Source organism: Balaenoptera borealis (genome assembly GCF_965194805.1).
Source record: "Balaenoptera borealis genome assembly, chromosome: X".
NCBI classification, from domain to species: Eukaryota; Metazoa; Chordata; class Mammalia; order Artiodactyla; family Balaenopteridae; genus Balaenoptera; species Balaenoptera borealis.
In genome coordinates this window covers 87,331,645-87,351,869 of record NC_138881.1, presented here as the reverse complement: position 1 = coordinate 87,351,869, position 20,225 = coordinate 87,331,645, and the positions used below count along the sequence as shown (strand labels likewise).

General features: G+C 37.8%; 1 long non-coding RNA gene across 1 annotated transcript in view; it reads left to right on the top strand.

Moving 5' to 3' along the window:
- Positions 1-1,627: 1,627 nt before the first annotated feature.
- Positions 1,628-20,225, top strand: part of LOC309620825 — a 266,826-nt gene continuing 248,228 nt past the window's right edge. The window contains exon 1 of the long non-coding RNA XR_014239673.1: positions 1,628-1,929. This is a non-coding gene — a long non-coding RNA (uncharacterized lncRNA). The remainder of the gene's footprint in view (positions 1,930-20,225) is intronic.

Sequence of the window (20,225 nt, the reverse complement as noted above, 5' to 3'; positions counted from 1 at the left end):
ACCAATTATAAAATAAATAAGTTACAGGGATGTAATGTACAGCACAGAGAATATAGTCAATATTTTATAATAATTTTGTATGGTGTGTAATCTATAAAAATATTGAATATGTTTTACACCTGAAAGTAATATAATATTGTAAGTCAACTATACTTCAATGAAACATTCAAATAAAAATAAAGGATCAGGGGCTTTTCTGGTGGCGCAGTGGTTGAGAATCCGCCTGCCAATGCAGGGGACACGGTTCGAGCCCTGGTCTGGGAAGATCCCACATGCCGTGGAGCAACTAAGCCCATGAGCCACAACTACTGAGCCTGTGCTCTAGAGCCCGCGAGCCACAACTACTGAAGCCCGCGTGCCTAGAGCTCGTGCTCCGCAACAAGAGAAGCCACAACAATGAGAAGTCCACGCACCACAATGAAGACCCAATGCAGCCAAAAATAAATAAATTTATTAAAAAAATAAATAAAATAAAAAAATAAAGGATCAGTCACCATGATCAAGTGTGATTTATCCCTGAGACACAAGCATGATTCAATATATACAAATCAATAAATGTGATTCATCACATTAACAGAATGAAAGAAAAAATCATATGATAATCTCAATGGACACAGAAAAAACATTTGACAAAATTCAACATCCATTCATTATTAAAAACTCTTAACAAATTAGGTATAGAAGGAATGTACCTCAACATAATAAAGGCCATATATGACAAGCCCACAGGTAACATCATACTCAATGATGAAAGGCTGAGAGCTTTTTCTCAAAAATCAGGAATAATACAAGGGTGCCCACTCTCACCACTTCTATTCAACAGAGTACTGGAAGTCCTAGCCAGAGCAATTAGGTGTTAAAAAGAAATAAAATACATCAGAATTAGAATGGAAAAAGTAAAATTGTCTCTATTTGCAGATGACAGTATACAGAGAAAATCCTAAAGACTGCCAAAAAACCTGTTAGATCTAATCAATGAATTTAGTAAAGTGGCAGGGTACAAAATTAACATACAAAAATCATTAGCATTTCTAATGCAAATCAAAACAACAATGAGGTATCACCTCACACCAGTCAGAATGACCATCATCAAAAAATCTAGAAACAATAAATGCTGGAGAAGTTGTGGAGAAAAGGGAACCTTCCTGCACTGTAGGTGGGAAGATAAAATGATACAGCCACTATGGAGAACAGTATGGAGGTTCCTTAAAAAATGAAATATAGAACTACCATATGACCCACGAATCCCACTACTGGTCATATACCCTGAGAAAACCATAATTCAAAAAGGGTCATGTACCACAGTGTTCATTGCAGCAGTAATTACAATAGCCAGGGCATGGAAGCAACCTAAATGTCCATCAACAAATGAATGGATAAAGAAGATGTGGCACATATGTACAATGGAATATTACTCAGCCATAAAAAGGAACGAAACTGAGTTATTTGTAGTGAGGTAGATGGACCTAGAGTCTGTCATACAGAGTGAAGTAAGTCAGAAAGAGAAAAACAAATACAGTATGCTAACACATATATACGGAATCTAAGGAAAAAAAAAAAAGGCCATGAAGAACCTAGTGGCAAGACGGGAATAAAGACACAGACCTACTAAAGAATGGACTTGAGGATATGGGGAGGGGGTGGGGTGAGATGTGACAGGGTAAGAGAGTGTCATGGACATATATCCACTACCAAATGTAAAATAGATAGCTAGTGGGAAGCAGCCACATAGCACAGGGAGATCAGCTCGGTGCTTTGTGACCACCTAGAGGGGTGGGATGGGGAGGGTGGGAGGGAGGGAGATGCAAGAGGGAAGAGAAATGGGAACATATTGTATATGTATAACTGATTCACTTTGTTATAAAGCAGAAGCTAACACACCATTGTAAGGCAATTATACTTCAATAAAGATGTTTAAAAAAAAAAAAAGTAATGCTCAGAGGAGTGGATAAAGATGTGCATATATGCAGTGGAATATTACTCAGCCATAAAAAAGAACGAAATAATGCCATTTGCAGCAACATGGATGGACCTAGAGATTGTCATACTGAGTGAAGTTAGACAGAGAAAGACAAATATCATGTGATGTTTCTTATATGTGGAATCTAAAAAAAAATGGTACAAATGAAATTATTTACAAAACAGAAATAGAGTCACAGATGTAGAAAACAAACTTATGGTTACCAGGCGGAAGGGGGTGGTGGAGGGATAAATTGGGAGATTGCGATTGGCATATACACACTATTATATATAAAATAGATAACTAATAAGGACCTACTGTATAGCACAGAGAACTCAGTACTCTGTAATGACCTATATGGGAAAAGAATCTTAAAAAGAGTGGATATATGTATATGTATAACTGATTCACTTTGTTGTACACCTGAAATGAACACAACATTGTAAATCAACTATACTCCAATAAAAATTGTAAAAAGTGATGCTGAAAAATATATATTTAGGACATTAAAAGATGTTAAATATGTTGTAAAGTTAAAAAGTTACACAGATTTATAACTACACACATACATGTACTTTTTTAATTTGAGAGAAGGGCCAAAGAAAACTTCCTGTCAAAGGAGTTAATATCCATGGGTTCTGTCTGCATCACCATTTAACATTTCCTTTGCCATTTAAATCCCAGAAAGTTTCCTCCAGGGGGCTCTGACAGAGGAAGTCCTGGGACTTGCCTGGTGGTGCAGTGGTTAGGAATCCGCCTGCCAATGCAGGGGACACGGGTTCGAGCCCTGGTCCTGGAAGATCCTACATGCCGTGGAGCAACTAAGCCCGTGTGCCACAACTACTGAGCCTGTGTGCCAAAACTACTGAAGCCCACGTGCCTAGAGTCTGTGCTCCACAAGAAGAGAAGCCACTGCAATGAGAAGCCCGTGCACCGCAACTGAAAGTAGCCCCTGCTTACTGCAACTAGAGAAAGCCCACGCGCAGCAACGAAGACCCAACACAGCCAAAAATAAATAAATAAATAAATAAATAAATAAATAAATAAATAAATAAATAATTTTAAAAAAGAAGAAAGAAAAAAAAAAGTCCTCTTTCCCTGTCTCCCTTGTAGGCCTCTTGCTAAAAAGTGATGCCAAGCTGCAATTTTGGATTTGGTCACCAGATGGCACTGACCTCCAATTTTAATTTTATCTTCCAATGGAAAAAATAATCATTTGGCAAAATGAGCAAATTCTACTTTGAATGGAGGCTATGAAACTATGTAAAATAAAATCATGATTAATTCCTTAATTCAGCAATAAAAACATTTCAAAACACTCCTTCAAAACATTGACAATGAACTGTACTGATTTCTTCATTATAAAAATCAATGAGATTGAAAGATTAAAAGATGTATGAAAAATTGGAAAGGAAATTATCCACATACACCTCAGAAAACACTTTATATGCCAGGAACTCTCTTGAGCTAGGATACAGATAAATAAATGAAAACTATAGGATTGTGATTAAACTTATGAAAAGATACTAACTATAAATATACAAATTAAAGTTTTGATAATTTTATCCTTAGCTAAAAAAAAGGTAAATTGCATGATAATGTTTGCTGTAATCCCATTCTCACACACAAAAAATATGTGTACATCTGCTCATACATCTTGTATATCTGCATGTATTGTGTACATATGTATTTGAAAAAAGCCTCTGCAGAATGTGTTCCACACTACTGACAAAGGGTATCTCAGCAGAGGGAAATGAGGTAAATACAGGATCATTTCATTTTCTACATATACATATCTTTACCTTTTGATTTCTACCAATTACAAACATACATTAGTTTTATAATTGAGTAAAATGAATGAGATACACTTTTGAAAACATGATAAAGACTTGTTATAATCCAGTCTCAGAAACGTTTCATATAAATCTACTGGCCTGAAAAGGAATTCACAGTTAATTGTTGAATTTAAAAAAAAAGGATTACATGATGTATGAACAATATAATCCCAATTGTTGTTGATAATACACCTATGTGTATGTGTAAGTACATATATAAAGCATTGTGTCTAAAAGGATATAACCAAAAACAGCCATGCACACACAGATATACATTCCCTCAGAGACCCTCATTCTGGCTGCTTTCTCTACATGAGGTAGGGGTGGAACTTCCTGTAGAGAGCTCAAGAGAACCAGGCAGCATATGATACTGTAAGAAGGCCTGTCTGTGCCATTCAAGCTTCCAGCAAGCCCTGGTTGGTGGGTCAGACCAGAGACCCCCTCCCTTCCAGAATCCTTACCTAGCCGCCTCCCAGAGATATTGAGAGATGTCGTTCTGGCTCTGACCAGCAGGTGACGATCATCTCAATAGGCTACCTTTACTGCAAAGAAAATGTATCAATTTTTGCAAAGAGAAACAAAGACAATGTGAAATGAATAGTCCTAAATATACTTGAAAATTTCATACATATATGAATTTTTCATATATATATGAAACTGAAAGTGTATGTACAGTTTCAGTTGTTGGTAATGATTCACAAAACTGAGTCTTTCACAACAATTTATTTATTCAGCACATCTACGTAGGGCACTGCTAGCTTGAGTCCTTTTGTCCATCCCACTCTTCTCTCTGATCCCCGGATTCTCATTTCCAACTACCTACAGGACAGGTTCACTTGGAGAAAGACGACTACAATTCCTTTCTACATGAGTGGAGTCAGTGTGTGTGTGTGTGTGTTTCTGGTGTTAAACTGAAGAGTAAAGAATCAGATAGGATAACTCATTAAATAATAAAAAGAATGGCACAAATATCCTATCCTCTTCCAAACTCCATCAGGAAACATATACAACAACAAAAACAACAAAATAGCACCACAGCCCATAAATGTGTGTATACTTCATGTCTTGTGGATAAATATACATATGCCCTTTATTATAGTTATGCTATTTATTTTACATCAAAATCTCCTCATTTATGGAAGGGAGGACTCTGGGACTAACGTTTCTTAAAGGTCTAGTATGTGCCAGATACTTTCTATAGTTCATCTGTTCTTCATAAAAATTCTGTTAGCAGGATTTTTGCTGCTAAGTAATATCTATTTCTTTTGTTATTATTTTCCATTCATATGTACATATGATAAAATATTACATATGTGCATGTGGTAATAAAGATGTATTTAACTATCTATGAAAACACTGCATTGATGCAAAGGATGGAGACAAAGAAAAAGGTCACAGCCAACATCTATCACACTTCAGCAGTCACCAGTGCAGAGAGCAACCTGGTGCCACAGGGTCAAGTAAGCCACCACTGCCCCTGGCCTACAAACACCACCCTACAAACACCCATATAACCAAAACCTCATGAAAGAGAATAGTTGGGTTGAGGGAAATGCCACCCTGAGATACTGTATAGTCTCAAGGGGACAGATGGAGGGTGCTGGACTAAGCAAAGCCAGGTGCAGTGGGAGCCAATGAGGACAACCACACGAGTTATACAGAGATAAAAGCCCTACGTAGTTTTGCTCCTCTGAGGGCAGAGTGAGCAAATTTGGGCACTACTGTGCTAGAAGGTAATCAAATTGGAATTCTCTGTTTAGTGCTCAATGTATAAGTCCATATTTCAAGTAAAAAGTCTATTGCCTTTTCATTGTGGACATTTACCTCTTCACTATGTAGTAACACCCTGGGGGGAGACCTTCAAGATAGAAGAGGAGTAAGATGTGGAGATCACCTTCCTTCCCACAAATACATCAGAAATACATCTACATGTGGAAGAACTCCTACAGAATACCTACTGAACGCTGGCAGAAGACCTCAGACGTCCCAAAAGGCAAGAAAATCCCCACATACCTGGGTAGGGCAAAAGAAAAAACAGAGACAAAAGAATAGGGATGGGACCTGCACCTCTGGGAGGGAGCTGTGAAGGAGGAAAAGTTTCCACACACTAGGAAGCCCCTTCACTGGTGGGGATGGGGAGTGGGGGTGTGAAGCTTCAGAACCATGGGGGAGAGCACAGCAACAGGGGTGCAGAGGGCAAAGTAGAGAGATTCCTGCACAGAGGATCAGTGCCGACCAACACGCATGAACCCGAGATGCTGATCTGCTCACCCGGTGGGGCGAGTGAGGGCTGGGAGCTGAGGCTCGGGCTTCGGAGGTCAGACCCCAGGGAGAGGACTAGGGCTGGCTGCGTGAAGACAGCCTGAAAGGGGCTAGTGCACCACACCTAGCCCAGAGGGAGCCCAGGAAAACGTCTGGACCTGCCAGAGAGGCAAGAGACCATTGTTTCCGGGTGCGCAAGGAGAGGTGATTCCACAGATGGCAGAGCACTGACTAAGTGAGGTCCAGAGATGGGCCTGAGCCACAGCTATCAGCTTGGATCCCAGATGGGCATGGACCGCTAACGCAGCCACCGTTGCCAGCAAGAATCCTGTGTGCAAGCGCAAGTCACTACCTACACCCCCCTGGGAGCCTGTACAGCATGCCACTGCCAGGGTCCTGTGATCCAGGGACAACTTCCCTGGGAGAACACACAGCACACCTCAGGCTGTTGCAATGTCGTGTTGGCTTCTGCTGCCGCAGGCTCGCCCTGTATTCCAATTATGACTACCATACCCCTCCCTCTCCCCGGCCTGAGTGAGCAAGAAAGACCTAATCAGCCACTGCTTTAACCCCCTCCTGTCTGGGCAGGGAACAGACGCCTGAGGGTGGCCTACACTGAGAGGTGGAACAAAAACCCAAGCTGAACCCCAGGAGATCTGCGAACAAAGAAAAGAAAGGGAAATTTCTCCACGCAACCTCAAGAGCAGCAGATTAAATACCCACAGTCAACTTGATAAACCCTGCATCTGTGGAATACCTGAATAGACAAAGAATGTTCCCAAAATTGAGGCAGTGGACTTTGGGAGCAAATGTAGACTTGGGGTTTGCTTTCTGTGTCTGAACTGTTTTTGGTTTTATGTTTATCTTAGTTTAGTTTTTAGTGCTTGCTATCACTGGTTGATTTGTTTATTGGTTTCATTGCTATCTTCCTCTTCTTTTATTAATATTTTTTTAACTTTTAAAATTTTGTTTTATTTTTTAATTTTTCAAATTTTTAATTTCTTTACCTTTTTCTCTTTTTGTGAGTGTGCGTGTGTGTATATTTTTTTGTGTGATTTTGTCTGTTTAGTTTTGCTCTTACCATTTGGTTTGGGGTTCTATCTGTTCAGTTTTTTTTTTTCTTTTCTTCCTTTTCTTCCAAGGCATGCAGCGGGCAGGGTCTTGGTGCTCTGGCTGGGTGTTGGGCCTGAGCCTCCGAGGTGGGAGAGCCAAGTCCAGGACATTGGGCCACAAGAAAACAGCCGTCCCCACGTAATATCAATCAGTGAGAGCTCTCCCATATATCTCTGTCTCAACACTAAGACCCAGCACCACCCAATGGCCAGTAAGCTCCAGTGCTGGATGCCCATGCCAAGCAACTAGCAAGACAGGAGCACAACCCCACCCATTAGCAGAGAGGCTGCCTAAAGTCATACTAAGTTCACAGACACCCCAAAAAACACCCCTGGACATGGCCCTGCCCACCAGAAGGACAAGAACAATCCTCAACCACCAGAACATAGGCACCAGTCCCCTCCACCAGGAAGCCAACACAAGCCACTGAACCAACCTCACCCACTGGGGGCATACACCAAGAATAACGGGAACTATGACCATGCAGCCTGTGAAAAGGAGACCCCAAACACAGTAAGTTAAACAAAATGAGAAGACAGAGAAATACACAGCAGATGAAGGAGCAAGGTAAAAACCCACCAGACCAAACAAATGAAGAGGAAATAGGCAGTCTACCTGAAAAAGAATTCAGAGTAATGATAGTAAAGATGATCCAAAATCTCGGAAATAGAATGGAGAAAACACAAGAAACGTTTAACAAGGACCTAGAAGAACTAAAGAGCAAACAAACAACGATGAACAACACAATAACTGAATTTAAAAATATCCTAGAAGGAATCAATAGCAGAATAACTGAGGCAGAAGAACGGATAAGTGACCTGGAAGAGAGAATAGTGGAAATAACTGCAGCAGAGCAGAATAAAGAAAAAAGAATGAAAAGAATCGAGGACAGTGTCAGAGACTTCTGGGACAACATTAAACGCACCAACATTCGAATCATAGGGGTCCCAGAAGAAGAGGAAAAGAAAGGGACTGAGAAAATATTTGAAGAGATTATAGTTGAAAACTTCCTTAATATGGGAAAGGAAATAGTCAATCAAGTCCAGGAAGCACAGAGAGCCTGATACAGGATAAATCCAAGGAGAAACACACCAAGACACATATTAATCAAACTATCAAAAATTAAATACAAAGAAAACATATTCAAAGCAGCAAGGGAAAAACAACAAATAACACACAAGGGAATCCCCATAAGGTTAAGAGCTGATCTTTCAGCAGAAACTCTGCAAGCCAGAAGGGAGTGGCCGGACTTATTTAAAGTGATGAAGGAGAAAAACCTACAACCAAGATTACTCTACCCAGCAAGGATCTCATTCAGATTTGATGGAGAAATTAAAACCTTTACAGACAAGCAAAAGCTGAGAGAGTTCAGCACCACCAAACCAGCTTTACAACAAATGCTAAAGGAACTTCTCTAGGCAAGAAACACAAGAGAAGGAAAAGACCTACAAAAACAAACCCAAAACAATTAAGAAAATGGTAATAGGAACATACATATTGATAACTACCTTAAATGTAAATGGATTAAATGCTCCAACCAAAAGACACAGGCTCACTGAATGGATACAAAAACAAGACCATATATATGCTGTCTACAAGAGACCCACTTACGACATAGGGACACATACAGACAGAAAGTGAGGGGATGGAAAAAGATATTCCAGGCAAATGGAAATCAAAAGGAAGACGGAGTAGCAGTTCTCATATCAGACAAAATAGACTTTAAAATAAAGACAAGAGACAAAGCAGAACACTACATAATGATCAACAGGTCATCCAAGAAGAAGATATAACAATTGTAAATATTTATGCACCCAACATAGGAGCACCTCAATACATAAGGCAAATGCTAACAGCCATAAAAGGGGAAATCAACAGTAACACAATCATAGTAGGGGACTTTAAGACCTCACTTTCACTAATGGACAGATCATCCAAAATGAAAATAAATAAGGAAACACAAGCTTTAAATGACATATTAGACCAGATGTACTTAATTGATATTTATAGGACATTCCATCCAAAAATAACAGAACACACTTTCTTCTCAAGTGCACATGGAACATTCTCCAGGATAGATCATATCTTGGGTCACAAATCAAGCCTCAGTAAATTTAAGAAAATTGAAATCATATCACGTATCTTTTCTGAACACCACGTTATGAGACTAGATATCAATTACAGTAAAAACACTGTAAAAATACAAACACTTGAAGGCTAAACAATACGTTACTAAATAACCAAGACATCACTGAAGAAATCAAAGAGGAAATCAAAAAATACCTAGAGACAAATGACAATGAAAACACTATGACCCACAACCTATGGGATGCAGCAAAAGCAGTTCTAAGAGGGAAGATTATAGCAATACAATCTTACCTCAAGAAACAAGAAACATCTTAAATAAACAACTTAACATTACACCTAAAGCAATTAGAGACAAAAGAACAAAAAAAAGCCAAAGTTAGCAGAAGGAAAGAAATCGTAAAGATCAGATCAGAAATAAATGAAAAAAAATGAAGGAAACAATAGCAAAGATCAATAAAACTACAAGCTGGTTCTTTGAGAAGATAAACAAAATTGATAAACCATTAGCAGACTCATCAAGAAAAAAAGGGAGATGTCTCAAACGAACAGAATTAAAAACGAAAAGGAGAAGTAACAACTGACACTGCAGAAATACAAAGGATCATGAGAGATTACTACAAGCAACTATATGCCAATAAAACGGACAACCTGGAAGAAATGGACAAATTCTTAGAACAGTACAACCTTCCAAGACTGAACCAGGAAGAAATAGAAAATATGAACAGACCAATCACAAGCCCTGAAATGAAAACTGTGATTAAAAATCTTCCAACAAACAAAAGCCCAGGACCACATGGCTTCACAGGTGAATTCTATCAAACATTTCGAGAAGAGCTAACAGCTATCATTCTCAAACTCTTCCAAAATACAACAGAGGGAGGAACATTCCCAAACACATTCTATGAGGCCACCATCTCCCTGATACCAAAACCAAAGATGTCCCCCAAAAAGAAAACTACAGGCCAATATCACTGATGAACATAGATGCAAAAATCCTCAACAAAATACTAGCAAACAGAATCCAACAGAACATGGAAAGGATCATACACCATGATCAAGTGGGGTTTATGCCAGGAATGCAAGGATTCTTCAATATACACAAATCAATCAACATAACACACTATATTAACAAATTGAAGGATAAAAACCATATGATTATCTCAATAGATGCAGAAAAAGTTTTTGACAAAATTCAATACCCTTTTATGATAAAAACTCTCCAGAAAGTTGGCATAGAGGGAACTTACCTCAACATAATAAAGGCCATATATGACAAACCCACAGCCAACATCGTTCTCAATGGTGAAAAACTGAAACCATTTCCTCTAAGATCAAGAACAAGACCAGGTTGCCCACTCTCACCACTATTATTTAACATAGTTTTGGAAGTTTTAGCCAGAGCAATTAGAGAAGAAAAAGAAATAAAAGGAATCCAAATCAGAAAAGAAGAAGTAAAGCTGTCACTGTTTGCAGATGACATGATACTATACATAGAGAATCCTAAAGATGCTACCAGAAAACTCCTAGAGCTAATCAATGAATTTGGTAAAGTAGCAGGATACAAAATTAATGCACAGAAATCTCTTGCATTTCTATACATTAATGACGAAAAATCAGAAAGAGAAGTTAAGGAAACACTCCCATTTACCATTGCAACAAAAAGAATAAAATACCTAGGAATAAGCCTACTTAGGGAGGCAAAACACCTATATGTAGAAAACTATAAGACAATGATGAAAGAAATTAAAGACGATACAAACAGATGGAGAGATATACCATGTTCTTGGATTGGAAGAATCAACATTGTGAAAATGACCATACTACACAAAACAATCTACAGATTTAATGCAATCCCTATCAAACTACCAATGGCATTTTTACAGAACTAGAAGAAAAAATTTCACAATTTGTATGGAAACACAAAAGATCCCAAAGAGCCAAAGCATTCTTGAGAAAGCAAAATGGAGCTGGAGGAATCAAGTTCCCTGACTTCAGACTATACTACAAAGCTACTGTAATCAAGACAGTATGGTACTGGCACAAAAACAGAAATATAGATTAATGGAATAGAATAGAAAGCCCAGAGATAAACCCATGCACATATGGTCACCTTATCTTTGATAAAGGAGGCAAGAGTATACAATGGAGAAAAGGCAGTCTCTTCAATAAGTGGTGCTGGGAAAACTGGACAGCTACATGTAAAAGAATGAAATTAGAACACTCCCTAACACCATACACACAAATAAACTCAAAATGGATTAAAGACCTAAATGTAAGGCCAAACACTATCAAACTCTTAGAGGAAAACATAGGCAGAACACTCTATGACATACCTCACAACAAGATACTTTTTGACCCACCTCCTAGAGAAATGGAAATAAAACCAAAAATAAACAAATGGGACCTAATGAAACTTAGAAGCTTTTGCACAGCAAAGGAAATCATAAACAAGATGAAAAGACAACTCTCAGAATGGGAGAAAATATTTGCAAATGAAGCAACTGGCAAAGGATTAATCTCCAAAATTTTCAAGCAGCTCATGCAGCTCAATATCAGAAAAGCAAACAACCCAATCCAAAAATGAGCAGAAGACCTAAATAGACGTTTCTCCAAAGAAGATATGCAGATTGCCAACAAACACATGAAAGGATGCTCAACATCACTAATCATTAGAGAAATGCACATCAAAACCACAATGAGGTATCACCTCACACTGGCCATAATGGCCATTATCAAAAACTCTAGAAACAACAAATGCTGGAGATGGTGTGGAGAAAAGGGAACCCTCCTGCACTGTTGGTGGGAAATGATTCAGCCACTATGGAGAACAGTATGGAGGTTCCTTAAAAAACTAAAAAAATAAATAAATAGAGTTATTCCTAGTGAGGTGGATGGACCTAGATTCTGTCATATAGAGTGAAGTAAAGTCAGAAACAAATACTGTATGCTAACACGTGTATATGGAATCTAAAATAAATGGGTCTGAGGAACCTAGGGGCAGGACAGGAATGGAGACGCAGACATAGCAAATGGACTTGAGGACACGGGGAGGGGGAAGGGTAATCTGGGACGAAGTGAGAGAGTGGCATGGACATATATACACTACCAAATGTAAAATGGATAGCTAGTGGGAAGCAGCTGCATAGCACAGGGAAATCAGCTCGATGGCTTTTGAAGACCTAGAGGGTTGGGATAGGGAGGGCGGGAGGGAGGCTCAAGCAGGAAGGGATATGGGGATATATGTATACATATAGCTGATTCACTTTGTTATAAAGCAGAAACTAACACACCATTGTAAAGCAATTATACTCCAATAAAGATGTTAATAGTGAAAAAAAAATAAGGTAACACCCTGCACTCATGCCTTCTGCCAAATCATTTCTTTTCCCAGTGCATGAAAATGTACTGTCTCAATGGGAGAACAAGGATGCTTTGTATTCAGTCATATTTATTTTGAGAATTTAATAGAGAGTATTCAGAGTGAGACTATGTTTTTGTCAGACAGCCCTTAAATAGGAATGAAGGCAATCTAATTTTGTTCTCAATTGGTGTGCTCTGAATTTATATTACCCACAAGCAAATATATTGTCATTCAATCTCGTATTGGTGATTGCATTAAAATTAAAATATTTAATTTCAAGAAAAATCCTGCAGTAGGAAATTATGCTTTTCTATGCTTCCTGCGTAGTTTTGGGACAATGAGATTTTTGAACTGGTGAATTTTTTTTCAGAGTCGAATGAAAAATAGGTTTCTTTTCTCTTGTAAACACTGTTCATGTATTAGCAGATAAAACTTTATAACTTAAGGTAAAAGGTACCCTGAGTCTTTTGTATTAATAGGATTTTAAAAAATAGTATTCAAAGCTCAGCAAAGACTAGTGCTGACTTTCTGTAATCTAGACATCTGGTTGACATTTCTGCCTTCACTATGTGAACTTGTAACTGAGATTTGCATGAATAAAAGTTTACTTATTTCTAGTCCTTTTTCTGTAACATCGTTTATGTTCTTGATTTCCTGATCTATGAAATGTGGATCATCACTCCTTGACAAAAAGGGGGCTGTGGTCATTATACAAGAGCTTATAAAAGGAATCATTGTACAACAAAAGAAAGTAATATTTACACCACTCATGGCATGTAAAAAATGAGAGCCATTCTTATTTTAGGAAGGCTCTTGGAGGTCAACCATAGTGTCCCCATTTTTCTCATTGAATAATATATTTACCCTTGATAGTTCTGAATTTTTGGTAAATGTTTTCATTAACCTCCATAATAACTCAAGCAATAAACTCTTCTCATCTCCTATTGTCTGGAAGAAGTATGTAATGTCAGCTTCTTTGTCTTTCTTTTCTTAATTTCATTCCTTCTTTTTCTACTTCTGATTCCTTAATTGACTTTTTAATCTAAAGATAATTGTGAAATACTAATCAAATACATCTTTAGTCTTGATTTTAGCTTATCTGGTTTTAAATATCATATTCCTTCAATTAATATTAGTTTACAACAAAGAATAAAAATTGGTGGTTCGTGGAACACAATTTTTTCCATATAATGTTTAATTTTTTAAATAGTTTCCAACATCTAAAAATTGGAAGATTTCATATATAAATGCAGTTCCTGGGCTTATCTTGAAAAATGAAGTTTGGTCCTCTGGGGCCTACATTTTTACACTCCCTCAAGGAAACAAGTGGCTGGACCTGATAGCAGTTTCCTCATCCCGTTCACCACAGTTCTTACCGCTCTCTATTGTATAACCTCCCCCCTCCACTGACACAGAATATTAGTTTCTATTTTACTGTTATTGCTATTGCTTTTCTGAAAAAAAAAATTGTAACATTTCTTGCATCCATTTAGTCAATCAAAAATGGGGGACCAAAAGACCAAGAGCATTGTTCATTTTAAGGAAACTGGAGAGAGATCATTTACCTGTGGAATCAAAGGCTCGTCCCAAGATTTATATATATATATCTGTCTCTATTATTTACATTACCAATGTGGCCCCCATAGGCCTTTGAGTCTAGCCTTCCTGGAATTAAAAGTTTTCCATGTCACACCACTAATGTGCCACACAGCCTTTCTGAGGAGAGTATGATGCATATGCACATTGTAAAATCTTTAAATAAGTAAAGGATAAGCCTGTTTGAAGCAACTTTTTAAATGACAGACTAGAGGAATGCTTGATAGGATATAATGAACCATCATTTGCCATATTTAGTGCTGTCATATTTTCTTATCAGAAAAAGGATTATATTCTTCCTGCTGGCAGGTCACAAAGGGATTTTTGAGGATAATACATCATCTGAATTTATTAGATAAATTCAGTTCTGTGCCAAGTTACCTCTGGCCATGATATTTTCCTCTGACCCAATGAGTTAAGTTATGTGGGAATAACATCTCAATTGTGCCAACTCAGTTTTAGAGGTAGATACTGGTCTGCATTAGAAACCTGTAAGACAAACTTTGTCTGTTTTCAGAATGGTTTGCTTTATGCCCTTACGAGAATTGCATTGCAAATATTCAACATAACTATAAGCACCTAAAAGCTTATGGAAATGAATTTAATGGACTTGGATTGTAGGTAACAGAAGTAATTCCTGCTGCCTTCTACTTTTGTAACTTTTATTTGTGAACCATGAGAAAGCATTAACTTAACTGCTAAATGCCCTCCCTTAAAATTTCAGGTATTTTATTTGTTCATATTCCCTGATGGTCCTTGCTCATATCCAGCTGTTTGGTAATACCACGTTTATTTCTTTGCCTATTTGTTTAATCAATTATGCACAGTTATTATCTGACTTGGTTTAAAAATGAGCACATGATATGCAATTCCACTTCAGGGTGTATACACAAGAGAATTTAAAACAGGTGTTCAAATAAAAATGTATACATGAATGTTTAAAGCAACATTATTTATAATAGCCAAAAGGTGGAAATAACTCAAATGTCCATCAGTGGATGAATGGACAAATGAAATGTGGTATATCCATATAATAGAATATTAGTCAGCCGTAAGAAGTACTGCTACATGCCCCAACATGGAAGAAACTTGAAAACATTATGCTAAATTAAAGAAACCAGGGGCAAAAGGTCACATATTGTATGATTCCATTTATATGACATGTCCCTAATAAGAAGAGTCATTGAGACAGAAATAGATTAGTGGCTGCTTAGGACTGGGGGGAGAACAAGGGGCTAGGAGAGTGATAGCTAAATGTACAGGGTTTCTCTCTATGGTGATGAAAATGTTCTAAGATTGACTCTGATGATGGCTGCATATATCTGTAAATATACTAAAAACCATTGAATTGTACACTTTAAATGGGTAAATTTTATGGTATGTGAATGATATCTCAATAAACTGTCGCAAAAATGTAAATTTTAAAAATGAACACGTGAGCCCACTGGTTTTGATCACTGAACTTTCAATTCAAGTAGTACTTGGGTCCACCATATTCAAGTTTTCAGATTGACTCCCAGTACAAATCCAGCAGGGCAGAGATTTTTGTTTATTTTGTTTAACACTGTATCTTCTATGTCTAGCACAGTGCCAATGAATTCCCTTTTGAACACTGTGGGTAATTCTCCAACATTTAAAATCATTACCTGCTAAAATATAAGCTTCAGGATGGCAAGGATTTATGTCTCTTTTCTTCACTGCTGATTCTCCCCACCTTGAAGAATGCCTGGTACAAAGATGGCACTCAACAAATATTTGTAAAATGAATGTACTGCTTTTTCTGTCCGCTGCTCAATGGAAAACTATATCTAACATCCAGCCAGGTAGTAAAATGGTGGGAGAGGACAGTAAATGAAAGAAAAGGAATTGGCAATGAATAAAAACAGATCATTCTAAGAAGAAATGGTAATCAAATGTGTAAAAATTTTTCACACCTCCTAACAACCGAAGGAATTAAAGGAATGCAAAGTGCAGGCTGACTGCTCTGAGCACTTGCTGAAAGTAAAGCTCAGGTCAGCACTGCACTAAAATATTCAGTTCATGTCTCCCCTACAGACACACGCAAGCACAGCTGGAGAGACAAAGGACTTCACGCTTGGTGAAGATGGAGGTGCATTAAGAGTGGTCCAGAGAGCTGACTCTCCTAATAGGGGACTTGGTTGTCAAACATGTCATACATCCGCATCCTCTCCTCTCTTCCTTACACTTTGTGTGTGTGTGTGTGTGTGTGTATTTATATGTCTGCTGTGGAGTGAATCAGATCCAGGTCTTGGAAACCCCCTTCAACCAGAACCTCTCATCTTACATCTGTTCATCAGGTAAGATTTAGTGTAAGAAAGGTTCACACCTGAGGTTTTCAAGAGAGTGCCTGCACATGATTACCTTCAATGCCCAAGGGAGGAGACAGTGAAACATAAAACTGATGTAAAAAAGTCAAAGAAAACTTGAAGATCCATCCCAAATCCAGGGCTTTTACATATAATTCAACTGGGGAATGAGAGGTCCAATGAACTAAGATGACGCAGTTAATTAATCAGAGAGAGAAGTCTGGGACTTAATTCTCAGAAATAAATCGTATCCATTACCCTGCACGGTAAGTCAAGTTTATATCACCTGATTTATAACTGTGGGATTTACTGTTGAGGCTCCATGGCATTCAGAAAGGAATGTAGGACTGTCAGGCAGAAGGGTTTTAGTCTCAAATGTTTAACATTCAGTGGCTGTGTGATCCCAGACAAGATGATTCATTGATTTGTGTCCCAGTCTTTTTACCTGGGAAATAGAGGTGTTAATTCTCCACATCACAAGAACGTAGAGGAAAAATCTGACAGCACTGATAAGGCAGCAGTCGCAGTGCCTGGCACACAATAAGCACTTGGAGTTCCCTCAGCTCCCAAGCAGGCAGAAACCATGTGCCCTATTTCTCGACTCCTCTTCTTCTTCCCTACACCTCAGCCTTCTGTGGTCCTAACGGCCTTCCCCAGCACAGTGACTAAACACAGAAAGGGCAGTGATGTTCCTCCAAGAGGGAAACTCCCAAAGGAACATAATGCCAGTGTGAATTTGGTTCCTCATTCTATTGCCAATGCTCTTGCTGACCTTAACATTAACCTCCAGATCAGGTGCCTCCCTTTGTTCAACCCCTATGACCCCACTGAATATCAGACCCTCCCCCTCCACTAGGCAGCCTCAATGCCATTGCTTCAACAACCTACAGAATGGGAGAAAATATTTGCAAACTATGAAACCGACAAGGGATTAATTTTCAAAATATACAAACAGCCCATACAGCTCAATATCAAACAAACTACCCACCCAATAAAAAACTGGCAGAAGATCTAAATACACATTTCTCCAAAAAAGATATACAGATGGCCAAGAGGCACATGAAAAGCTGCTCAACATCACTAATTATTAGAGAAATGCAAATCAAAACTACAATGTGGTATCACTTCACACTGGTTAGAATGGGCATCTTCAGAAAATCTACAAACAAATGCTGGAGAGGGTGTGGAGAAAAGGGAACTAAAAATAGAACTACCGTATGACCCAGCAATCCCACTACTGGGCGTATACCCAGAGACAACCATAATTCAAAAAGACACATGCACCCCAATGTTCATTGCAGCACAATTTACAATAGCCAGGTCATGGAAACAACCTAAATGCCCATCGACAGACAAATGGATAAAGAAGATGTGGTACATATATACAATGTAAAATTACTCAGCCATAAAAAGGAATAAAATTGGGTCATTTGTAGAGACGTAGATGGACCTAGAGACTGTCATACAGAGTGAAGTAAGTCAGAAAGAGAAAAAAAAATATCATATATTAACGCATATATGTGGAATCTAGAAAAATGGTACAGATGAACTGGTTTGCAAGGCAGAAATAGAGACACAGATGTAGAGCACATATGTACGAACACCAAGGGAGGAAAGTGGGGGGGTGGAGGTGGGATGAATTGGAGTTTGGGATTGACATGTATACACTAATATGTGTAAAATAGATAACTAATAAGAAAAAAAAAGTAAGCCTAACTTACTTTTGCGCTGAGGGCTTTTGCTTACACAGGCATAATCAAGCCACATGTTGGCGGCTTCATGAGGTAGGAGACATAACACAAAACCCAGTGCCTGCCTAGTAATAGCAAATATAAATAATATTTTAAAAAATAAGTAAGTAAATAAACATTGTCTACAGGAAATGCAATTTAAATATAAAGGTCAAATAGGCTGAAAGTAAAAGGAGAGAAAAAGATGTACCATTCAAACAGTAAGCATATGAAAACTGTAGTGGCTATACTAATATCAGATTTTTGACTTGGTAGCTACAGGATTCTCTGTGTCTCTGCCTCAGAATATAATCATTAACAGAGTCCTTGCCTTTATGGAGCTTATGATATAATGGAGTGGGTAATAGACAGTAAACAAGAAGTAAAATATAGAGTATGTAAGATGGCATAGGCGCTTTGGAGAGGAGCAACAGGATAACGATTAAGATCAGGGAATTAGGAGCCAAGATGATGAATTTCAGTGACAGTTCTGCCCCCACAGTTCTGCTTTGTGACCTTAGGGAAGGTACTGAAAACTCTCAGGGCCTTCCTTTCCTCATCACATAGATGTAGGTAATAATAACAACAACAATAATATTGGTTATAATAATAGTACTCCCTTGATGTGAGAAATAAATGTGTTAGTACATACAAAGCACTTAAAACAGTGTATGTCTAAGAGTGAGCATTACCTAAGTTTTTGCTATCATTTTTAGTTTGGAAAAACTAATGAAGGGAGAGGGGATAGGGAGTGCCTGGGAGAGGGGGAGATGAATTTTTTAAGTAGTGTAGTCATAAAAGTTCTCACTGAAGAAAGCAACACTTGAGCAAATACATATTTCTATATGGAGGATTATTGTGTGTTAGAGTAGAAACCAGCATAGGGCAAGTGATTCACTTAAAGTCTTTTATTTATTTATTAATATTTTTTCCACTTTAAGGGAAATTTATTTGTAGAGATTTAGCTTTTCCAAACATTAGTATTAATTAATCTTTTATATTTAAAAAGTACTTCATCATTTTTTATAACTTATTTCTCACCTAAGACATATGGACCACCCAAAAAAAAAACTGAAAAAAAAAACCACTCCCCTTATTTTAGGTTTTATCTGTGCCAGTTCTGCAAATAATTTTGTAAGGCTAATAAGGTTCCTATAATTCTATTAGGCATATAATATTTGTATTAAACCTCTCCACATTTAATAATGTCAAAATTTCATTGAAATGTTTAACTCTTACTTATTCTCATGGTGCCAATCCAATGCAAGACATGCAAACTTAAATAAATGGAGAGGAATGAAACTAACCTTTTTAAATACCATTTATATGCCAGGCATTCTTTTTGCCTGCAAATACTGTATTTCCTTCTTCCAACGATTCTGCAAGGTAAGGATTGTAACCCTATTTTGTAAGTGAGAAAATAAAAGTTCAGAGTATTTGGTAAAACTAAAACTGTCTGACTTCAATGGGTGGTCTTTCTTATTACTTCAATATACTGTATTCCCAACAGCAGTAAAACACACTCCAAATTCCTTCACTAACTAGGAACATCAAACAAAATGACCCTGAAATATGTGTCTGAAACGTTTTGTGTTCACTAATCAGTGGTAGTGTCGAGCAATGGGTGAAATATGGTCTTTCAACCAAGGTGAACACTGGTTAAGAAACAGGATCTGCCTCTTACAAGATGTATGTATGACCTTATTTCCTCTTCTACAAAATGCAGGTAGTAATAACTACCTTGCAGTGTTTTTGTGATAATTGCCAATAATTTATTTTAATCATGTAACACTTTTCTTGAAACACTATGGTTTCAATAAACGCTATCTGTTAATATATTAGAAGAAATTATACCAGTTTCAACTGTACAAATTTTTATTTGTCCTATGCTACTAATCTAATTTGTCTGGCTGCTAAAACGCAAAGGTGTTGTACAAATAGGAAAGTAGTTAG